This window comes from Rhinolophus sinicus, linkage group LG05 (genome assembly GCF_036562045.2).
Source record: "Rhinolophus sinicus isolate RSC01 linkage group LG05, ASM3656204v1, whole genome shotgun sequence".
Lineage (NCBI taxonomy): Eukaryota > Metazoa > Chordata > Mammalia > Chiroptera > Rhinolophidae > Rhinolophus > Rhinolophus sinicus.
The window spans coordinates 99766776-99792666 of record NC_133755.1 but is presented as its reverse complement, the minus strand read 5'-3'; the positions used below and the strand labels follow the sequence as shown (position 1 = coordinate 99792666).

General features: G+C 34.0%; 1 protein-coding gene and 1 pseudogene across 3 annotated transcripts in view; one reads left to right on the top strand and one right to left on the bottom strand.

Annotated features, from left to right (window-relative positions):
- The window catches only part of FAM83B (family with sequence similarity 83 member B), a 75167-nt gene that overhangs the window by 10936 nt on the left and 38340 nt on the right, over nucleotides 1-25891 (bottom strand). The gene's annotated exons all lie outside the window — the stretch shown is intronic.
- On the top strand, nucleotides 121-727 carry LOC109448863 (transcription initiation factor TFIID subunit 12; annotated as a pseudogene).

The following is a 25891-nucleotide window of genomic DNA, read 5'->3' as shown; positions in this document are numbered from 1 at the left end:
AGATAGAAAGTATGTTGAAAATAACCAACTGACTATATGGTTGGACTGGCTGCTGAGATGATCACTTTACTGGGGCAGTCTCTGAATATCATGGGGAGATAGACACTGCTGCCTTTGATTGGCCTTGGTCAACCTCATACCTCCATAAAGAAACAGGATCTTGATAAGCTCTATGAGCTGAAATCCAAACCTCAGCAGATTATGATGAACCAGTTTGGCCCCTCACTCCTAATCAACCTCTACAATTTCTCATCCATAAAATCAGAACCAGTCAGCACCCTTCCACAAGATTCCATGGCCAATAACACAACAGTGGTAAAGATACCAGCACTCTTGGGTGAGGAGGGTGTCTCAGCCTTGAAAACATTCAGATATTGACCAAGAAGAAATTATAAGACTTAGTAAGAGAAGTGGATCCTAATGAGCAATTGGATGAAGAGGTGGAGGAGATGCTGCAGATAGCTGAGATTTTATCGAGAGTGTGGTGACAGCATCCTGCCAGCTTGCTCGGCATTGCAAGTCCAGCACCTTGGAGGTGAAGGATGACCAGATGCAGCTAGAGTGCCAGCAGAACATGTGGATCCCTGGATTTGGCTCTGAAGAAATCTGACCCTACAAAAAAGTTTGCACTACAGAAGCTCATAGAGAGAATGGCATGATCTAGAAAACAACCAAGAAATATCACATGGAAAGGTCAGGGAATGAACAACAATGTATTTGGAGATAGATGAGTTGAGACCTCAGCCATCTCATCCTTGGATTTCTTTTTTAATGCTTTACAGAAAAATTATATATATATACATATATAAACGCCAGTTAGAACTACTGGAGCAATTCAAGTGGGAGATGATGTCCTGGTCCTAACCATCATCAATGATGAAAAAAGTGATCAGATACTAGATATTTTTCAGCCAAAAGGACTTCTGGATGAATTGAACATGGAGTATGAGAGTAAAAAAAAGGAAAAAGGATGACGCGAACATTTTTAGCCTCAGCTATTTAAAGAACCAAGTTGTCCTCAACTGAGATAGTGAAGAACAAAGCTGAACTAAATCCAAAAAAACAAGTTAATTAACGTTTGAGGTGCCTAGATATCCAAGTTGAATGCTGAATAGACATGTCTAGGACAGAGATATCAATTGGGTGTCCATGGTGTAGAGATGACAATTAAATTCAATTCATTAAAGGAGACTGGATAAATAGAAAAGAAGATCAAGAACTGAGCCCAGGGACAAGAGGAGGTACCAGAGAAGGAGAATGAGGAAACTAACAGAAGGTGGCATCTTGGAAGTCAAGTTAAGATAGTATACCAAGAAGGAAGCGGTGCTCAAGAGCATCAAATACTGCTGCTTGGTCAAGAAACATGAGGATTATTGTATAAACTCATTGGATTTAGTAATATACAGGTTATTGATGAATTCCACAAGTGTAGTTTTAGTGGAGTGGTAAGAGCAAAACTCTTTATTAAAAGAGGTTTAAGAGGGAATGGGAGGATAGATACTGGGAACAGCAGGAATAGGCAACTCTTTTTGAGTAATCTGGCTACAATAAGAAGCAGGGAAATGGAAAGGTAGCTGTGGGTAACACTTGGTCAAGAGAAGTTGTAATTTTTGTTTTGTGTTAAGGGAAGAAAAATAACAGCATGTCTGTATGCTAATGAAATGTTCCTGCAAACAATGAAAATTAACAATGCAAGAGATGGTGGGTGGCGGGGTGGGGGAGGAGAGAATTTCTGGAGCAGTGTCTTTAAGTAGGCAATAAAAGAGAGGATCTAGTGCAAAAGTAAAGTAATTAGAGCACTGAGAGTAAAGACAAGTAAAGGATCATCTATAACATCAAGCTAGAAGGCCAAGTATACATGTGCAGATGCTGGTGGAAGGACAGATATGGTCGTGGGGTTATAGAAGTTCTTTTCTGAATGCTTCAATTTTCCTCAGTGAACTGGGAAGCAACGTCTTTAACCAAGAAGAAGGTGGATTACAGAAGACATGTTAGTGGTATGGGGAAAGGGGTATTAAGCAGTCATCTAGGATGGTAGGACAGGAAATAGACTACAGAAATATAGTATGATTGCTGGGTAGTAATAAGGATGCTTCAGGTCATAGATTTAAAATGAGATGAGTCAATGTGGTTGTGAGTTATTCTCCAACTTTGTGCAGCCGAATGGAGCAGGCAAAAAGTTTCATGTAACCATGGATGTAGTTCTGGCCTTCAGAGTATAACAAAGTGAGAGAAGGAAGCAGAATTGAGGGTTATGTAAATGGAGATAAAGAGAGGAAAGAGGATGTCATGGGTAAGGAAGACCACAAAATGAGGGTGGGATCCATGAATCTGAGGTCTTGCTGGGGTTAAAGACAGTTAAAAATTAAGGAATTGTTTTTAATTATTATGTTGATTATAACAATAAAAAGATAAGAGAACATAATATTTTAAGTATACATATTACTATTACAGATAAAATAGGTTACCTTCACATTATAATAGATAAATTTGGCAGTGAATTGATAATTGCTGAAGTTGGCTGATAGTATGTAAGGATTCTACTTAATACTATTCTCCGTACTTCTGAAAACTTCCACAGTACAAAGTTAAAAATAAATAAATAAATAAATAAATAAATAAATAAATAAATAAATAAATAAAGGAATACTGGATACCAGAGGGAATCCAGAGGGAATCCAGGTACCAGAGGGAATAAGGCAGAAATATAAGTACAAGTGGTAGTCAGATGGGGATACTATATAAAATAGGTTCTATAAGACCTGCAGTTATAGGCTATGATACTATGAAGAATATGATTGGGTGTCAGTGGCTTATACTGTGTTTCCCTGAAAATAAGACCTAACTGGAAAATAAGCCCTAGCATGATTTTTCAGGATGACATCCCCTGAACATAAGCCCAAATGTGTCTTTTGGAGCAAAACTTAATATAAGACCCGGTCTTATTTTGGGGGGAATATGGTATATGTAGGACAAAATCATTGGAGGAGAGAGGGCAAAGGACTGGTCTTTAGAAGGCTCTCTTACATGTATATTGAAATTACCAGGAATTTAAACAGGAATATTAAAAAGAGTGATAGAGAACAAAAATTGTCAAAAAAGAGGAAATGGAATGACCTGGGAATAAACACATGGCTACTACAGCCAGGCTAATGTAATGGATACACTGCAAATATGTCAGAAGGTGAGCAAAGTAATAGGTAATATATTAAATCATTTTATTGACTCTAATAAGATATTAAAACAAAATACTGGACCATGCACGAAGTACACAGGTTGATGACATCCTTCAAACTACCTGTGAAACATACTTGAGTAAGATTTTCTCTAGGAAGAACAATTTCAATCATTCTAGAGTCTTCGTACGATCCTTTTCTTATTTATAAATGGTATGAGGTGCCACAAGAAGGGAGAGCTAGTGGTAATAACCTCATGTCTTGTGAATATTCTTTATAACATCAAATATATGAAACACCTTCAAATCACATCCACAGTTATTAATTAATAAGTTTACGCTGCATTAATGAATGGTGTGCACACTGAGAGGAAGAAAAGAAAATGTCCATATTACAACCTTATTTTACAAAACAACTTTTAGAAATATATGTCTGCACCATTTTTTTTTTTAAACTGGAAAGGAATTTTTAAAATAAAGACACATTTTAAAATAAAGAAACATGGTGTTCTTTAAGACATTATCAGCACAGCTAAATAATTTATTTTTAATTTGCCAGGTAGTTTCATGTAACAAATTACTTGAAACATTGGAAATGAACAAAACAAGTTACTGGGATAAATAAAGGTTTTTGTTTGCAAAAACTAATGATTCTAGCACACCAAGGGTAGAATAAGCGATAGTCTCTTTTGTGTGACAGATAACAGACACTGGATCGGGATCCAGGAGACTAGATTATGCATCTTTAACTAGCTTATCTGATGTTAATTGGGTCTGGTAGCTTATCAGGACTCTGGTGCCCTGAACCATCCCTTGATATGTTGAAAAATAATATAAGTCTACAGAAAATTTCAATTATGCCAAGAAAGGCAAAATCAAATGTAGCCCTCTCTCTCTCTTTTTTTTTTTAATGGCGGGTTACATTCCTGATAAGGAATAATAATTAGGAATGAGGCATGCCAACCCTGACCTGAAGGTATTATATTCTGTTATCTAAATCACACTGAGCTTTAGAAATAGCCACAGTGACTCCATATAATCAAAGAAAAATTATATACCTTGTTAGGAAAAGGCTTTTCAAAAAGTACACCAATTGATTTTATAAGTCAATACAGAAACCAGTTATATTAAATGATATTCAATAAACTTCCACATTATATACTATTTAAATTCTTCTTTTGCTTCTTTATTGATTCCTGTTTTACTCATTTTATAAGTTGAAAAAGTAAATAAATACATTCATCAGCAAAATGAGACTTAAACATTTTAAGAAAGATATTCTGAGTTGTTTTCAAGACCTGAGTGAAATTTCCTATCTTTTAACAGTTTCTTATCTTTCTCACAGTAGTAAATTTCCTTGAAGTGACTGAGACAGTGGAGATCACATTATATTAAAATAATATAAAGACTGACAAAGAATTTATGATAAGTTCATATTTATGACACAATTTAAGGCTATTCAGGAGAGTACATAATCAGTTGTTAAGTAATATACTGTTAGAGGGTGGGTGCACAATAGAATGAAATAGACTAACAGGGCTCATGGAATAACCTTAAATAATGAGTCAAGATTATTTTTAGCCATTCAAGCTGGAACACTAGGATTGTAAAGACACAGAGGCAAAGAAATGAAAATGATAGTATTATTTTAATACATGTTTACTGAACTAATCGAAAGCTAAACACAAAGATAATTACACTTATAAATATGGGATAAATTTAGTTAGGATATACACAGATTATGAAGGATCTTGAAACTGTAACATATTTAGATTTGATCTAAAAAGCAACATAAACACTGGAAAAAAAATATCTGGTCAAAATAGTACTTTGGGAAAATGTGTGATAGCAATATTCGCATTGAAAAATATATAAATTCTATTAAGTCATATTGACTGATAAAGAATCTAAAGCCCTTTTTACTATTTTTATTGTAATGATCATATTTATGAATATTCTGAAATACAAAAAAAAATGCAAGGTAGAAACCAGTGATAAGGAAGATGCAAAGAAGTGAAAATTAATGATAGATTTGATAGAAAATGTTCATCACAATGTTGATATTGAATACTTGCATTTCCTTAGAAATATGCTTTATTATCTTCAGTATTTTAATTTTGAAACTTATATTGTTTATTCCTTTGTAATAACCTACTAGAAAAGAAAGCTATTAGCAATATGCTTTTCTCTGACCTACATAGTCAATGAAATGTAAGTATACTTTGGGTTAATGTTTCTGTAGTCAAAGAATGGTTATTATCACCCTCGAAATTGAAAAATTGAATATTATACCTTTTATGCTTCAAAATACTGAGCACCATTTGAAAGAATTCAGACTTCCTTGATAATTGCCTGAATAGATACAGGAGGATTTATTTTTTTCCAACAGATGGAAAGCTAATAAGGAGTTCAAATTAAAAAGAAAAAAAAATCAATGGAGCGCTATAATCATTGTATTTATAATAAAACTCAACACAACTAGAGAACATTAAGAATTTAGTAATAGAAATCAAGGGAAATAATCATTCAGGGAATATGTATTTCTGTGTCTGCAAAGCCTGTCAAGAGCAATGTGCTAAATGGATTTCAGAAAAAAGAGAGGCTGATATTACAAATAAGTGCTTTTGGCCCTTATCCTTCTGCAGCCTAAGTAAAAGTATCTATTTGTGTGAAATTTTATATATAATATGTCTATTATAGTATTATTTATTAAGTTACAGATTTCCATTATGAATACCTCAATTTTTGCAGATATTTAAGTATCTATTAGTATAGACTAATAGCTGTATTGATATATCAACTGATTTTGTCTGCCATAAATTAAGTAATCTTGGGGAAGTCACTGAAATGATTCTGAGTCTCAGTGACCTCTCTTATATAAGGAATAAACCAGAGAAAACCTTGCAGGTACCAAATTCTGAAATTCTGTGACATTAACTATCCATTCACTCCCAATCATCCAACAATTGGATTAAAACATACCTTGTACTTAGCTTATAAAAAGTCGCACCAAACACGACTTGGAGAGAATGAAAAAAAAAAAAAATGGATATTGTAACAAAAGTTAACAGGAGATGTAAAGGGAAGTGTTTGGTCTGTATTATGGCTACAATATAAATTTCTAGAACTAATAGGGATCTTTGACAACTCTGAAGGAAAACTGCATAAATTATTCCCCACGTTTTTTGCATTGTATTATATGATTGAAAGTACTTATACACTACTTTATGTACTGCATGTGTGTGTCTTCCCAAAATTCGTATGTTGAAATCCTCACTCTCAAGGTGATTGTATTTGGAGGCATGAACTTTGGGAGGGGATTAAGTCATGACGATGGAACCCTCATGAATGGGATTCATGTCCTTATAAGAGAGACCTCAGAGAGCTCTTCCCCCTTCCACCAAGTCACCAGAGTGAGAAGACAGCTGTCTATGGAAGGGGGTCCCCACCAGACACTGAATTTGCCAGCATCTGGATCTTGGATTCCAAAACAGTGAGAAATAAATGCTTGCTGTTTACGCCACTCAGTCTATGGTATTTTTTATTATAGTAGCCCAATCAGATTAAGACAACCATAAAATTGTCTTTATCTTTGTCATATTTATGTAAAAATCTCATATTCACTCTGTATAAGAAGGCATCTTTGCTTTTTCAAATTATTTTTGTTCTAACATTTCAAGGAATTAGAAGGAAAGAAAGAATGAGGAACAGGCCTAAAAGGAACTGCAAAGAAAAGCCATAGTCCTTTTACTGATTTCACAATTGAATCCTGTTGCATGTTCTCATTTCTCCAGCACTTACCAAAAAAGGACTTCTCCTGACACTGGGCCTGGCAAAGGTTCCTAACATGGACCCCCAAAGCTAAAGTATCAGGGGATCTAGACAGAGTAGTTAGTTTGAAGTGGAAAACCAAGCTCAGGGCTTCCAGCTTTGGTGATCACAGAGAGAGTCCATCTTACAGAGCCTAAGAAGGAGCTCTGTGGGGAGTTACACTGACAGAAGGAGGGGGTACAAAAGCCAACTCTGTTCAGCCAGCAAGGAGTTACCGTACCACTAACTTTGTGTAAAACCCAACCTTTGGTGTGTCAAAGGAATTCTCTTTAAAATAAAGATTTGTGCTCTGTTATCATAGCACTAGGAATGTTAGTCTATTCTGCTGTTACAGAAGAATCAGAGCCACATTTTAGTCAAATTTTGGCAACATTCGTAAAAATGAAAGGAAGTTAAATTTATATATTTACTGAAAAGTAAATAATAGACTTTACTAGGAAACTATGAAGTGTTCGTAATTTTTCAAAGACGAAGTACATGCTATATAGTTCACTAATACTTCAAGGTATATATGAGGTCTGACAATTAAGTTCGTGAACTTGTTGCAAGGATGTTGCTAACCTTTTTTTTTTTATATCAGAGGAATTATTCATTATGAATTTGTACCAACTGGACAAACAGTTAACCAAGTTTACTATTTGGAAGTGCTGAAAAGGCTGAGTGAAAGTTAGACAACCTTTCGCCAGCAATTCGTGGTTCTTGCATCACAACAATGCACCATCTCACACGGCACTGTCTGTGAGAGAGTTTTGAGCCAGTAAACAAATAACTGTATTGGAACACCCTCGCTATTCACCTGATCTGGACCACCCAATAACTTCTTTCTTTACCCAATGATAAAGGAAATATTGAAAGGAAGACATTTTGATGACATTCAGGACATCAAGGGTAATACGATGACAGCTCTGATGGCCATTCCAGAAAAAGAGTTCCAAAATTGCTTTGAAGGGTGGACTAGGTGCTGGCATCAGTGCATAGCTTCCCAAGGGGAGTACTTCGAAGGTGACCATAGTGATATTCAGCAATGAGGTTGTAGCCCTTTTTCTAGGATGAGTTCACGAAATTAGTTGTCCAAGCTCATATGTATACAGTAGTACAGGTATGTAGTAGCATTATCTCTCTAGGAAAGAATTTAATGATATATCAAAATGTAATATGTATGATTTTTTTTTACTTAATTCTTAACTTTTATTATTAAAATTGTTAAACATACAGAAAAGTTAAAAGAATACAATGAATATTTACACTCACAACAATATTTTAAGATTTTGTCATATTTGACTTAATTTTACATAAATGAGATTTGGGATCAAAATTCAGAGTAAAAACTGAGATAAATTTATTTATGGCTATAATTTTTACCCAGGGTTGGGGAGAAGGGTGGGGTACCTGCATAAGGCAACTTACTAAAATAGAAGATTTACTTGAGACCAAAAGCCATTAATTAAAAATAATAAACACGTCATGCTTAATTTCTTAATAGCTGGCTTTCTATTAATCTTTCAATTTTGCACTAAAATTCTATGTGCATTTGGTTATTTTCACTGGCAATACTAAAAAGAAAATATTATGGAGAACAGTATTACAGTAAGTATTATTTTAAATCATTAATTTAATTAACCAAGCAAAGCTACTCAAAATGTGAAAAGAAGTTAAAATACAACAAAAGCTAGATTGTTATTGTATTTTAAAATTTCTCTTTGGCTTTTTAATTTTCACTAATTATGAGTATTATAATGGCATTAAGTACATATATATTTTTAATTATTTTAAATTTGGAAGGAAGTCATTGGGAAGGAAATAATTAGGAGGAGTGGATAATTTTGTGAAAAATCATTTTATGAAAATATTTTTGTGAAAACTTTAGTTCTGGGCAAAACCTTTATGTTAGATTAAAACATATTTGATCTTTCGTAATAAATGTTTTATAATATTGGGTTGGTTAGATATTTCCATAATAACTCTACATAACTTGAGTATATTTACTCTTTTGAGTATACTTAGTATACTTGAGTATACTTAGCTTCCAGGATAGGTATAACTTAACTATATCAGGTATTCGATACCTTTTTGTCGAAATGCAGTGGCTACATGGTACCTGTCCTCAAGGAGCATTCTTTGTAAGAGATTTGTTCATAGAATGATATACATCAATATGACACTTTCTGTTATGAAATTCTAGCCAAACTACTGTAAGGGGACCATTGCTTCTAAGAATTAATACGTTAGTGTAGATGGGATGTTAGAAACTAGAACATCTACCATCAGGTAAAGGACATAGGTGGTTTTAATCCTAATGTAGCATAAATGTGTAAGATTCAAAAGTGGATTTTGGTTAACAGAGATAAAGCAATAGAGGTAAAGTTGTAAGTAATAATTTGAACTAGAATCAATGGCTGAATGCTAGCGGAGGACAATGAAAGGAGCTAGTCAGTAATCGTTAGGTGTGAGAGACCCAAATTACATGGAGAATTATTTTGCCATTATAAGGAAACTTAAATTCAAAAGTAGTATTTCATTTTTATATATAAGGAAGCCCAAAGCAATGTGTGAAAAGATGTAGTAAAAGGTTGTGTTCTCTGTTTTTTCTATCCATCTCCCTCTCCATCCATCCATCCATCCATCCATCCATCCATCCATCCATCCATCCATCCAGGCTTATTTTACAGGCCATTGACACTTGAGCATTTCTCAGCATACAGGAAAAGTTGGGTTGACACCGAAAGCAGAAAATGGAAAAGAGGTGATTCAGATGATGGAATATTTTAGTGGTATCAAAATGGAATTGGGCGAGCACAAGAAGAAGCATTTGCCATTGAATTAGGTTATACATATGTGCTAAGACTACGAGGAAGAAAAGAATGGGTAATGACTGAAATAAATATTTTGGTGTGCATGGTATGGTGAAAAGATGAAAACGAAACGGATTACAAGACTGTCACTGGATGCACTGCGCATACATTTCATGGTTAGAAATAAAGTTTTTCATTGGGCATGTGATCAGTGAGGGCTCAGATTATGGGCTTGCATGGGAATAAAAAATATTCAGATTAGCTGCTCTGAGTAACACAGTAAGAAACTATGGGGAATTAAAAGAGTTTTGCAGTATAAAGCGAGATCCCAATTGAGGTTATAAGAATGTAACCTTGAAGTTGGCATTTTAGCAATTTTTTGAGATATTTTCCAGCAGTGTTCAACAACTGCAAAAAGACATTTATGTAACAATTAGGGGAATTTCAATATTGACCAGATATTTAATAGTATTATTTTTTAGGTTTGATAATTTATGTTTTTTAAAAAGCCCTTATTTTTTAGAGAATCACACTGAAACAATTATAGATGAAATCATCTGATGCATGAGATTTTCTTTAACTTAGTTCAGCAGCAGTGGTAGAAATAGAGGAATCAAAATTAACCACAAGTTGATTGGAGGAATCAAAATTAACCACAATTATTAAAAGAGGATGGTGGGTACATAAGAATTCATTACATTATTCTCTCTTATTTTATATATGTTGGAAAACTTCCATAACAAGTATTCAAGAAACTATCTAGACTTTCATTCCATCCATTTTATTCCTTTTTCTTCTCGTTTTTAAAAATATTTTTATCTTTTTAAGTCATAAGTCATTCTTGCTAATTTTTCCTTTTATTTTTGTACTTATTCTTTCTAAGTCACTTCCACAAATATCTGTCCCTACATATCTATAAGAATCTGGGATTTGCCAATTTCCCGGGTGAACTAAGAAAGGAAAATTAACCTTTCTGAGCCTCAAATTTCTCATCTATAAAATCAAGTAAATAAGTCCTAAGCCATAAGATTCTTGGTAAAACTGAGACGGTGTATATCAAGTTGTTAGGGAGTCGCACATCATAAAGGATAAGCATTATAAACACATGGCGAGTGGTCATTAAATAGTTGCTATAATTAACAAAAGTGTTGGTGATAACATAGCTTGAAGAATAAACATTTTTGCCATATTTGACCAAAACATCATAGCCCCCAATTTAAAGAGAATGTAAGTGAAGTATTTCACATTTCTCAAGCCATTATTATCTTAATTTACAATGTTGGCCTTAACCAAATATTTCCCAACAACTAAAATAACAAATACAGTGAAAGAGAACAAAACTTTCTATTTCTGCTTTAAGAGGCTGTGTTCTTTACTTGAGCAATAATTGTGTCATTTTAATGTCAACTATAAACAATTAACTTGACATGAAAAAAAAAAAATCAAACACACTGCCTGACAAAAATAGAAGTACTATTTATACAATAGTAATTTCTATTTGAATAAAAAACCTAAACATAAACCAGTTACATGAAAGTCATGGAGTATTACAGCAGAATTTTGTAATTAATGTACTTGTTCCTATGTCTTTACCCTATAATCAAATTATATATTTAATCTCTTGTTTACTTACTTCTACTACTCTTTTCTTTATTGGATAATTTTCACATTACTAGCTCCTATAAATTGTGTATTACTATTGTGTATTACTTTGATGCCTGAAAGTTGAAAGACTGCATTCCTTTGGCGGTAGGGTGAAATCATTCTAAAAGCTAAGAAATAAGGGACATAACTTAATTTTCATTGAACCATCAAGCTAAATTGAAAATCTTTAGTCACCGTACTTAGAATACTTCCTGAATAATCCCTTCCCCACACGCTTTGGGTTTCTTCTTTAAATACCTAATGATAGTCATTCTATACAGATAAACAATATATTAATACAAATACAAAACAAATGTTTTCCAGTTGGGCTATAGTAATGACATAGATTACATATTTTAGTAACAGCTATTTTATTTTCAAGTCTTCAATATCATGATTAAAATCTCATTAAAATCTTCATTTTCTCTGCAGGGAATTTATAAAATATAATTTATTTACTTTCCTAAAGTAGGTCATAAGAAGAAACTTGTCAGTGTTCTGGATAGAAAGTCTATTTCTAATTATTACATACTTTACATCTGAAAATTGAGGTTTTTATCAAAATTGCGATTGCTTTTATCAAAAGCTGAAATAACCACATTTAGTCCAACTATTTTCATTAGATTAAACCATATGTTTTATCTGTAAAATTAAGGAAGTTATATGTCCTTATACATCACATGATTGATATTCTATGTAAATGTGTTACATGAAAAATGAAGTATGTTCCATATAAATATATCCTTAAGCAGCCAGTTAAACTGTAAATGTAGGGAAAATACTAATTAATGACTAAAGAAAAGAAGCAGCATGAGATGAGGATAAAAAAAGAAGAAAAACTATATAAAAATTCTCTTGGAGGAATACAATAAATTTGATTACTATACCAAATGGCATTATAAAACTCATTTAGCTCCAAGTATTTCCAAAGGCCAAATTATGTCATCTTTCTTATATAAGGACACAAATAATATTACAAAGGTATTTCCATTGCAAGAAAATTCAAGTTGGAGTTTCAATTTGGGCAAGTGAAATATTTTTGAAACAATTTATGCCTGTAATTTAAGTTTCTTGAGAAACAGATCAAATGAAAAAATTACATCAGATAGGCATTAAAATATTCAGATAATCATAGCAGAGAAACAAATTATCCAAACTGTTAAAATGTTAAGCAGTTCAATAAGAAATCTGACCGTAAGCTTTTATTATGGAGCTGATCAAATGCAACTGTAAGTCTGCTAAATGATAAGGGGTCCAAAGTAATTCATATTCTGAGAGGAGTGTAGGAAAGGGTTATGCAAAACACTCTTATGAATTTAAATATCTCATAAGATGTAACATTTTCAATAACATATTTATTTTTAAATTAAATTACAATTCTGAGCACCCAGAAAAGACTTCCAACCCCACTTCTTCAGACAGGCTAATTATCCAGTTAAAAGATCATCTGGTTTTTTTTTGTTTTGTTTTTTTAGACTTCATGTTAGATTGGCCTTTTTTACATTAAACTCAAACTTCTCAAGTAAAATCTGGGGATATTTCTTTCTAGTTTAGCATCTGAATCAAAAAACAAATAGGCAAGTGGTTAGCAACATTCTTATGACATTAAAAAAATTTACAAAGTATTTTTCTATTATAAACACACACAGAGTTTGTCTGTCTTGTTCTCTCTTCTCCCAGTGGAAAAAATTACAATAAAACAGGTAAGAAAAACAGCAATAATTTCACAACCAAGGAAAATGGCATTTTTCTTTCATTTTGGTATATGCATATTTTAAACAGAGATCATCATATTTACATAATGTTATATGCTGTGCATTTATCATTATAGAGTAAATGTTCTCCAATTATAAAAACTGTCTTAATATCACATGTTTGGAAGAGCTAGTTTTACAAAGCAGAGTGAAGAACATAGTCTGGACAGAGAAAGACCAGCTAGAAATCTGCTACATTAGTCCAGAAAGAAACCTAACTGGCAAAGGGGATCATATCATTCAGTGTTCTGGTGGGAAAAAGAATTTCCCTAAGAGTTTTCAATGTGGAGAAATTTATGAAAGGAGTATTTACAGCAGTGTGAGCATGGTTAATGGAACCAGCAAGGGAGATAGAACCCTGGCACTTAATCAGGGACTGAGCAAGGAAAAAAACAAACAAACAAAAAAACCAAATACATAGAAAATGAACTTCTCTCCTTTCTGTGTTCACTGTCCTGCTGGCATCTCCCATTAGGCAACCTCCCCCACACTTGGAAGGAGGGCAGCAAGAAAGACCAGGTGATGCAGTCTATTGCATCCTCCTCTGAAGACCAAAGAACGGCAAAGAGGGTGGAAAATAGATCTGGTAGGAGTGGGAATAGAAAATACTGTGCTCAGAGATATAGAAGAGGCCAGATTTCAGAGATATTTATGAACTAGGTGGCAACAATAAAATGTGACAGTCAACTAGATAATGAGGTATATGAGAAGAATGTACTTTGGATAACTTCCAGATTTCTGGATTTGGTGACTGAGTGATTGGTGTTATCAATGACATATATAGGGAGATGGGAGTTTGAGTTTGGCTTTGGGTCTGTTGTGTTTCAGCGATCTATGATGACACAGCTATGTGGAAATCCTTACAGACTACTGGTTATCAGAGTCTGGGACTTAAGGGAAGGTTTCTGGCTTCCAATTTCACAGATTCCCATTCTATCTTTCAGACAAACTAGTTAAATACGATTTATAGAATCAAATGTAAATTATTTATAAAGATATTTAATGTCTATCAGAGTCTGAATAACTTTTCTTCTTATTTCTATTCCTTACTACATATTCCATGAACCCTGACGTGATGGGCATATTGTTTTATCATCTTTCATATTGTGCTTGTACAGTTCTGTTTGTCTAAAATCTCCATCTCTTTCTATAGTAAATCCAACTCATCTTTCAAGGCCCAGCTTACTTGCAGTCCTCTTTCACAAAGCCTCTATCAATTCCCTGAGCCTAAATTAATTACATTCTAATCCATGCTCCATCTACAATTTGTTTATACTTTTAGCATAACCTGTTTCCCCAAAAATAAGACCTAGGTGGACTATCAGCTCTAATGTGTCTTTTGGAGCAAACATTAATGTAAGACCTGGTCTTATTTTACTATAATATAATATAATATAATATAATATAATATAATATAATATAATATAATATAATATAATATAATACCAGGTCTTATATTAATGTTTGCTCCAAAAGACGCATTAGAGCTGATAGTCCACCTAGGTCTTATTTTGGGGGAAACACAGTAAAGATCATGGAAACGAAGATATTTATATAAGATCACATAGTAAGTGATGAAACTATGTTTAGAACTAATTGCCTTTAGTTCAGTACTCTACTTATGCAATATGACCCCAGCCCCCTGTCTGAATCAGGGGAAAATGTGTATACCTAAGAGCCTTCCAGGACATGGTGGCCATATCTTTTTGTAGAAACCAACTTGTTGCCAGATGTGTGATTAATGCTTCACTGACAATGAGAGGCAAAAAAAGTTTGATGCAGAGTTCCACTCATGAAATACAACTGTACCTTATGTTCTGAATCTTATCTCAAAGTTCTGACAATCTTCATGATATTGTCATTGAGTTAAGTTAGTATTCAGTTTTACTTTGTTTCTGTAGTCTTTTTAGAGCCATATTGAATCCAATCTGGGACAAAATCTTGGTACGAAAGGCTCTAGTCCAAACACATCTGAAACAATTATAAATGATTTCCAAAATATGTATAAGTGATATGAAATTAAGGTTAGCTTTTTTTTTCTAAAAAAATAACTGAAAAGTGGTTATTTGAAAAATCCATCTCATTAATTTTAAAATGAAAAATCAAGTAATCAGAATAAATCATATGTTCACACACGCTGAAAAGCATAGAATATTTAAATAAGACAGGTTCCAGGCTATTTAAAGGTGTTCTTCTCCTTAGTGGTAGAACTATACTTTAGGAATATTTCTCACAATGGAAGAACCTTACTTATTAAGGAGTCAGAACCCCAGCAGTGTAAATAGAGTGGCTCATGAAAGAAATTACTTAGCTTCTAATTAAAAAATTTGAAAAAAGAAGTGGAAGAAAGAAGAAAGTGGGATGGGAGAACAAAGAATTTGATGATAAATTAAATCACTGAATATAGCTTCTATTAGTAGAATATCTTACACAGCATCTTTGCCAGCATTCGCTAGGCTTTTTTTTTTTCCTCATGTAATCCCAAGAAGGCAGAGCTCTTCATTTAGTCAACAAATGAGGTAGCAACAATTATTTTTTCCTTCCTCTAAATTTTGGTAAAAGAGAGCCTTACATACTAAGTGATGGTAATTTTTTTTAATCTCCTAAGTGGATTTTCTTTCATAACAGGTTCAATATCACATCTGTTTAATGCTGTTTCTTTAATAAAAATCATATGGAGATTTACTGAAGCTAAATGCGTTATAATATTTATGGCATTAGGTCTCTTTTCAAGCCATTATAAAAAAATATGCTAGTATTAGAAATTGAGATTACTTTAAATCTTAACACAGCCTCTGAAATTTGGTCAACATTACAGGGATAAACTGGATTCCTACACAGAATAGATGAAATTCATTAATTGAGCAAAGGTATGAATTAAATGAAATCAATGTAGACTTCTGAGGTGGTTTCAAACTCTGAAATTCCATGTTTCTATGAAAAGAACAAACAAACAAATAAAGCTTCATAAAACATTCCCTATGAAAATAGCACCAAGACTTCTTTTCTATATCCTTGGTCTGATGCCATCGGGAGGCTCCTTATGATGAAAGCTAATGAGATATAAGGTATAAAAGTGTAAAGTAAAGATCAAATAAGAGCAAAGGGAATAAGGAACTGAAGAGATACAGCACTCAGCTTATGAGAATGGCTACTGACATTACTCGAAAATGTTAGCCATACTGAAATTTTTTACTTTTATATTTTAGTTGCATTTACCAATGCTTTGGAGTTGGTTTGGTTGTTTTCTATGGTAACATTTCCAAACAATTGAGATCAGTAAACAAAAAAAAAATTATACTCTCTAAGAAAAAGAATATGTTCTTAAACACGATTTCATTGAATAAAACAGTGATAGGAATAATGATCTAGGATAATCTTATTTTAATTAAAATATAAGACTAATCTAGATAATAGCTTTAAAGAAACAATGAAAAAGGCTAAAAAATGTTTCCAACCTCTTTTTTTTTTTTTTACAGTTAACCAGCATTCAAAAAAAGGGCACAGGCTGAAAATGGATGCATAGCACATATTCAAAAGTAGGCTTTCTCCATGTAACTTTAATGAGGTTTATATCTGATGGTACTGCTGGTCTAAACACGTTAAAATAAAATGGAAATGGGCACTTCATAAAACAATGAATTTTAATATAACCAGTAAAGAATATCTAACCAAAAAAGGTTCATAAATACGTGTTGGATGACAGGGATTGCATAATACTTGCTTTACCTGTGATTGGATATTTCACTGTCGCTATTTAGTCTTAATATTTTACCAGGACTCACAGACTCTTGTTAGCAACATTATATAAAATCACCATATTTTAAATATCACCTATTAACTGTGGGATTAGTCACAAACTTGTTTTGCTTTGCCTATATACTATACTTGATTGAATGTGAAGTCTAGGCAAATTTTGGATTTTTTCTTAATTTAAATTGAGATGATGAAATCAGATATAGAAGATAAGGAAGCACCAGCCTATGTATGTTACCTATATGGGGTCACTGTCACAGGTTCTAGGATGTTTATCTTAATAGGAAAAATGACCTAGCTTATTTTTAAATTGAACCAGACATTCTGTAAGTTGTGGTTCTTTGAAAATTCCAGTTAAATGGAATTTAGATTCTCCATAGAGATCGAACAGAATGTTCAGTTGAAACAAACTTTGGGCTTCTTAATTTAGTCCTTTCAACACAATCACACATACACTGGAGCAAAGGAGAGAGCCTGTTTTCTTGAGGAGTGGATTCCTGGCACTTGGTCAGTATGAGAAGCAGCTATGAGAGGCACAACTAGACCAAACAGTAATTTCAAACTGCTCCACAACCTTACATTTTCTCTGCAGCAAATAACTGCTTCCTGCTTAACCTAAGTCCTTTTCTCCACCTCTCCCTCTTATGTTGAGTGGAAACAGAGAAGAGTCACTCCAAGGAAACAGCATGACATTCGCAGGTGGCCTGCGGCTACTCTTACCTGCCGCCTCTACTCCTGCCTTCCACCAGGGCTGCTGCCTCTGAGAAGCATCTCCATGCTTTGCCAGAATGTCCTTCTTTTCCAAGTAATGAATCCCCTCTCCTCGCCTCTGCTTTCTTCTCTTTTCTCTCCTCCCTCTCAGTCCCTTTTTATTCCCTCTTTCTCACTTTTTCTGGATACATTTTTTTCTTTTCTTTTCTTACTGCTTGGCCTCTCCAATAAGTTAGTTTTTGCCTCCCACTCCCATTCTGCCAACTTCGGCTTGTGTGAGTTTCATGTAGCCAGAGCTAGACTCTGGTTCTTACTATTTCTTGGCCTCACAGCTTCTAGTGCTAATTTCATCTGCTGATTCAGTCTCTGAATCTCTTAGTCTAAAATCTTCACAGTCAGAATCTTTTTGGCACACTCGTGGAAAAACATGGACAACTGGAATGGGTAGAGGGAGGGTCATATCCATTTGTTGTTTTGTCTTGTTTTGTTTTTATAAAAAAAAAATGTGTACTGAGCTCTCCTCTCTGTCAGACACTGCAAGAGGCATAAACTTAGCCTGGAGGAGTACTTCTATGTAGAAACATTAATTTCTGTAAATTCACTCAATAGGGCACCTTAGGGCTTTTGGAAGATAATTCTACTCACTGATTTTGAACACATTTTGTTGCTCAGGTAGACTTATTGATAATTGATTTACCGATCATCACTCCCTAACACCATTAAAAAGCTGAGAAGGCCACCTGCTTTGTAGATTATTCTAGAAGAGAAGAAATAGTCTTTCACTTACCATTTTTTAAAAAACAATGACTCATTACTTAACAACTGAACACTGAACAATATGTAAACAGACACTTTAAACTATTTGTGATTAGTTACAGGAGCCCTAAAATAATAAGCAAGTATTTTTGCCAAGTGGGGTAGGACAGTACCCCACTGGTAGGGTAGTAGGGTGCACAGGATCGTTTTTGGCCTGACAAAGAACTCTTCACCTAGTCACACTAGATACAGGTTGATGCTAATTCCTTGGTGAGGAGGAGCTGGAAAGTGATATTAGAACCTACCCTAAATATGTGTGACCTGTAAGCACACAGAACAATGATTCTATTACTTGCCTGAAAAACGAAATGTGAGTATATAGAAAAATCAGAGAAAAGAGTAATTGCAAAGTGCAATATTATTATAGAATAAAATAGAGTGCTCCTGGCATATATGAGTGGACAGGTTTGGAGAAAAAATAAAGCAAAGAAGAATGAGTAAAAACATATTCAAGATACTTTTTGATAAAGATTATTTTAGAACAGTTAAGAAATAACAATGTTTAGTGGAATTACGAAATCCGAAAATAAAGACTAATAACCCAGTAGAAAAATCATTAGAGCCAAAACATGTGGGCAATAAAGATATGAGAAGATGTACAATACCAGACCGGATTACAAATAAAACTATACTATTTTACCTATCACTGTGTCAAAAAATTGAAGTGACCAAAAACACTCAATGTTGGCAAGTGGTGAGCAAAAATAGTTACTAGTATGAAATCTCAGCAGTAGTGTAAACTGAGACAATTTTCCTAGATGCCAATCCAGTAATGTTCTTTACAGTTAATAGGTGACCAAACCATACCCTTTTTGTCACACCAGACTAATTCTCTGTACTTATCCTAAGGGGAAAAAGTATTTAAATGCAGAGATGTATGTACTTGCATATTTAACACTGCACGCTCTGTAATTACTTACATATGTAAGCAACCTAAGTGTTCAATAAATAATGGGGCATTATAGTTATGGCACATCCATGTAATGGGGAAAAAGTGGTGAAAATAAGTCAGGCTCAAAGCAGTAGTGTAGGATATAAAGCCATTTATTGAAATATAGAGAATATATACATAGATAAAAATCTACAACTATAAACACCAAAATGAGTTCAGGTTCTTTTTATTGTCTTCTATCTAACTCCTGTGTTGTATTAGTATTATTATAAGTATGACTAGTTCTAGTTTTATTATCAAAATGTATTTGTTTACATATTTATAAAATTAAACTACATAAATTTCACCTTAGATATTGGGAGTTCAGTCATACTGAAAAAAATTTGTTTTATCCTAAAGGCTGAAGTTTAAGAGCCTTTCAAGATTCCTGTTTATACAGAGAACAAATACAGTAACCACCATTCCTTGAAAAATTATGTCTTAATGAGACTTCTTTCTGAGTGAGCTGTAGCTTACATGCATATAAGATTTTAGACATCATCAGTAGAGTAGTAGAAATAAATAAAAAGAACAAGCTGACTCATGCAAAATAAGGGAGATTTGCCTGGAATTCTATAGTCCTTTTATCTTAGTACAAACACAAAAGTATTGGAAATTGTCAAACACAAGCTAACTATAATGATTAAGAAGGGCAAGTGTAGCCTCCCCAGTAACCAAGACAAACTGAGTAGAATTCTCAGAAAGGCTATGATCACAATAGAGTTGGAGATTGAAATCATGAGAGGTCTGGCCAATTCCTACTAATGTATCCCCAAGAGAAGAAGAAATTCCATGTGCTGAAAGGGATTCAGGCAACAGGTGGCAAATTCACATAGCATGAATGAAAATAAGTGAGTTTTATCCTCTCCAAATAAGAAAGACCCATGGATGGGAAGACCAGCTGACATCTGAAAACTTGAAAAGGAGGCAGGGCAGGGACTCAGGGAAGGAAATGTAGTCTGTGGAATTAGTTACTTTCCACACAAATGACACACCAGTCATTAAAAACATCAACCTGTCAAAGTGCTTAATTACCTGAAATCACTTATTTACAAACCTGGTTAATACAAATGATCTGAATGTAAAGCATTGACTTCTCTTCAAAGACATTCCAAGGTAGAACTCAGTATCTCAACAGCATTAACTTCAGCCAGCAACTACTGTTCCTTTTATTTGTTTTATGATAGTAAAGGAATGAATCAAGGAAGCCATGCTATTTCTATGAGGACCTACATAAATTATTTTATTAATTTTCTATAGTGTGGTAATGCTGGGTTACCACAGCATTTTAAAAAGCTTCTTTCAGTGAGTGTGTGATGTTATATTATATATTCTTTCATATGACAGGAAATTCTTTAACATAATGGTTTCAGGGAATAAGATTATCATATCTTTGCCTTACTATAACAGGCTTTGATCACATTTGTTTCAAGGTAACAATACACAATTTCTTTTTATTTTTATTTTTAATTGTGAGCAACATTGTAAACCTGATACAATTTTGCTTACTGAGATTCTAGGTATATTGACCTAGGTGTTTACCGAATCCCTCCATCCCAGTGGTCTTTCCAGACTAGGAAGACACGCTAAATGTATCAAGAGGAGGGCAACAGAACTCAAGGGTAATAGCCTAAAAAGCAGGATCCATATAAATTGTATTCCGGAACATTTGTCATAGTTAACCTTCAGGTTTCTTGTTTTTAGACTATTCAAGAATCCTGGTTTGGCTAGGTATATAAACAGATTCACAGTTCTTTCCACATATGTGTCAATAACAGCTTTTGTTGTCAGCAACTCAGCAAAGTTGGCTAATGTCTAAGACGTCATGCTCTATTGAAAAAATTTAAATTTTGACCTATGATTGCCCTTTCATGTCTGTACACTATTAGAGTTGTTTTGAATGTTGAGTATATCAGTGCCTGATATTACTTAGCAGTTACATGTGTGGATACATGTGGTTACATGTGGGTCCTGGACCCACATTTCCCAGCCATTCATCAGTTATGGCATCTCTCATTTCTTCCCCAATTTTCCTGCATCTTTCACTTTCTTGTTAAAGGAATTTATCTGAGGCATGCCATCATTGAGCTGCAAGCACAGGGTCAATTCAGCCTTCATAAATCAAGCATTTTATTTGCTGTGTATACTTGTCATATATATGTATATGTATATATGACAGGTATACATATATATGTGTGTATATATATATATATATATATATATATATATATATATATACACACACACACACACACACACACATATATATATATATATATATAGAGAGAGAGAGAGAGAGAGAGTCATTGACCTGTCCCTTTTTCTCCCCTCAGTCATAAACATTTACTTGATTAACAGCAAAGACAGAATCTGCGGCACCAAAATTATTAGTTTACAAATGCTTCATTTTGAGTATGTAAAAATATTAAAGGCATTATATTTTTGGTATTTCTGAAATATGAAACAGAAATTTTATCAACTGCCAACTTCTTTCTTCAATAGTACTCTCATTTTCCTGCCTCAATATTCTATAAGAATATCACACTCCAGTCAAGTAAAAGCTTTCTTTATACATGGTGGGTCTTGCTGGGACCAGGGAGAAGGAGCAGTTTGCTAAGTTCCCCGAGATTCAGATATGCTGCCTGGTGGGGGATGAGACTGCAGGTGCCACGCTGTCTTTCCATCACATTACCCATCGAAAGGCAATGATCTAAGGATAGATAAGTTCTTTGTTCTTGCTTCCAAGTTGTGCCTGGTATTTGTATGAAGATATTAAAAGCTGAAAGCCCCACCATTAAGTATGCTATATTACATTAATAACTTTAGGTACATAATTACATTTTGCATACCTGTTGTGCATTTTTACAAAATCTTAGGCTATGTTAAATGTGATACTGCATTTTGTAATCATCTGTAAACTATATATTATATATGTATATATGTACATATATGTATACATAGACTTATATACATATATATGCATATGTATATGTGTGTGTATATATATGTATATGTATATATACATATACACATATATGTATATATATATATACACATATATACATATATATATATGTAATGAGATAAACTATTTTAACCTGTTTCATATATCAGGTTTTTGTTTGTTTTCACCTGAATCACTTAATTTCATTATGCTTAAGAATTATACTCTAGGTCATTTGGCCCCAGGAGCTCAACTTATTTTTCAGTCACCAAAATGTAAGAATATTTGAACAGCATTCAAACTGGCAATTTCCACTAGCTTTGGAACAGAACACTGACAGAACCAAGTAAAGAGAGCATGGAGCTTGTTAAGTATGACAAAAGATAAAACGAGTATTTTGAAGAGGCATAGAATTGCTGCATTTCCTACTATATCCTGAAATATCAGTGCAAAATTCTTCTTGCTTGTGATTTTTAAAATGCTTAAAAGAGAAATGTTTGGGAAAATCTTACACCTATTTTCTCATTCACACAAATGTTGTATGTAATATCTGTTTAAAATATAATAGTAAAACCTTCCTAATTTCTACTTTATCACGTTATACAACTAAGTTTGGTTTCATGACTCATCAGAACTCACCTTTTGTATTTCTCATTTTTATTTTAAAAATATGCTAGGCGTTTACGATGTGCTAGGAATTTGAATGTGTATAAGATAACATTCCTCTGTCAAGAACTTCAAAGTCTAGTTAGAGAAACAGGGGCATAAACAAAGATTTGAATCACAGCAGGATTGTTACAAAAGTTGTGCTAGGAACATGGAAGGCAATACTGAACTAACTTGGAAAGTTTGGGGAAATGCTTAGCAAAGAATACCTGTTAATTAAAACTTGAAGGTTACAAAGAAATCAACAGGAAGGAACCCTGCAGGAGAATAGAGAGATAAGTTAAGAGGTTCTCAAAAGAGTCCAGGCAAGAGACCTATGCCAGCCTGAAGCAGAGCAGATGGCACTGGGGAAAGAGCAGATAGAGCCAACTTGGCATGTGTTGGTGATAGAATCAAAACAACTTGATAAAAATTTGCATGGGGATAGGGGAAAGTATGTGGGAGAGGAAGGAGTTAAAAAAAAATTGATTTCAAGGTTACGGTTTTGAACACATGATAAAATGGTGATACCACTATGCCAATCAAAAAATATAAATGCAATACCCGATTTGGAAGGGAGGGTACAGATAAGGAGTTCAAGTTGGGAAGTAGTACTAAGCTTGGAATATATGAAACACTCCAGTGGAAATGTCCAGAAGACAAGTGATTGTGATAGGCTAGGTAGCCCTTTGTTTTTTCTGCCCTCACCAAGTAGCAAATGACCTACAAACACCAGCCATTGTTGAGTCTGAGTCTCTGCAAAGAGAAGAGAGCACTGAGCCTGCTTCATACCCAACAGAGCTAGTTTCCCCAGGAATCCTGTTAATCCTGCACTGCTTTGGGGCACATAGGGAATTCTTTTGTGAACTCGGAACACATCAGATAGCAGCAATAGGCAGGTTCTAGTATGCCACAAGCTTCTTGTGTATTGCAGGCATTAATTCCCAAGGGATATATAGAGCTATACCATATGTATGTGGGACCCTTGGAAATCCTACTTAAGCAAAAAATTTTAAACATCCAAAGAAGGGGGAAAAAATAACATTAGCCACTCTAAGAAAGGCCAACCTGAGTAAAGGAAGGCAAGAAAAATGTGCTAGTTATATACAACCAAGGTATATAGGTGATATGATGATTTTTGGAATACCTGATGTTGGGGCCCCAAATATCCCACAATGCCATATTGATTATTTCAAATTAAAATCACTTGAGAAGCAGCAGGAGCCTGAGGAACTCCCGACTCTCCTGCTTCTCTCTAAATGCAGAAAATGTCATGTGAAAAGTACCCTCCCTGCTCTTAAAGGTTGAAGGAGCAGTCAGACAAGGAAGAGATAGTCTTATGGCCAAAGATAAAAAATCTAGAGCCCTAAAACCTCTGTTAACAAACCCTTGTTATTCTTACTAACTTACTTCCCTAAACCTACATCTACTTAAATTCCTTACTAAGTACCCTAAATCTCACGCTTGTCTTTCAAATCTTCACAAATTTCTTGTTTCCTTATGTAAGGACAAATAAATAAATGACCTGATCCACTTCTCTCACAGAAAATTATTCTTTTAACCCTCCTGTGCACATGTAATAAAACTTGGGCTTTTCTCCTCTTATTCTGCCTTGTGTCAATTTAATTAGTAGCCCAGCTGCTAGAACTCAAGACAGGTAGAAGGGCAACTTCCCTCTCGCTGACACGAATAATGATAGGTAAAAATGTTATAATAATTTAGATATTTTCCTTATTCGGGTCTTCTCTTTGGCCAAAACAATTACTTTATTTGATTATGCTATAGTTATAACACTGAAATTCCTTAAACCTTAAGGTGGCTCATTAGGAGAATAGAACAGGGACTATTTCTATTTTGTAAATGTCTAATCCATACCTGCTTGCCGAAAACACTGCTGGCTGTGAACTGGCGTGTGAGCTATTATACTGAATCCTTCTTCTGTTAGATATCTTAGTGTTACTTACATGTCTTTTTTGCTGTCACATTATCCTACCAGTCCACAAAAAACAAAAACAAAAAACAACAAAAACAGTGACTAAGACGTCCCAGAATATAATTCCACCAAACCAAAGCTTGAACCCTTTGATCTGAATGTGACAGCTAATGGAACAGTTGGGTGTCTGTGTTCTTTTGTCTTTTCCCAGACATCTGCAGAATTTCTCAGATGGACATTGTTATTAGGATTTCTATCAGAAGTTCTGAGAACATTTTCTTAGCCTTACTCCCCATATGATATTTGTCGAAAAAACAATATGTAAGTACATGTCAGACATTTTAAACTCATTTAAAGGCTTTCCTATTTACACCATTTAAACTATTCAGACTATATAAGAAGGCAATCAAGGCTGCCATTATCAGCACGAAGATAATAAATATTATTTCAGATTCATCATGGTACCCATAGTTTCTTCCCATCTGTGGTTTCCCTACTATCCAGATGCAGTTGTTGTTTTCCATTTGGTCACAGGGCGGGTTCCTGCCATGCCACGTACAGCAGTATTAGCTGGTAAAGCTCTCCCTAGTCTGTTGAAGGTAGTACGTAACCTCAAAGGTCTCAGACAGAGGACATGGGAAGGACTGTAGCAGTGTCGAACAGGAAAACAATCACAAAAGCAACAACAACAAAAAGACTCAAGTAAGGGAAATACAGAGACAACTTCTAGCTAAATACTAACAGTTAGGATGGTGTCAAATCATTTTCATACTATTTTACATTCCTCTTGTTTCCATGTGACCTCTAAGAATCTAGACTTGACTGTAATAGTCAATCATGCTTAATTTTTAACAAATATAATTGATTTTTATTAAAGAACATCCTTCTAAGGATTTTGGCTAGTGTACGTAAACCCAAACCACTCAAGTTTTCCTGCTCTTTAAAGAAATGTGACTTTA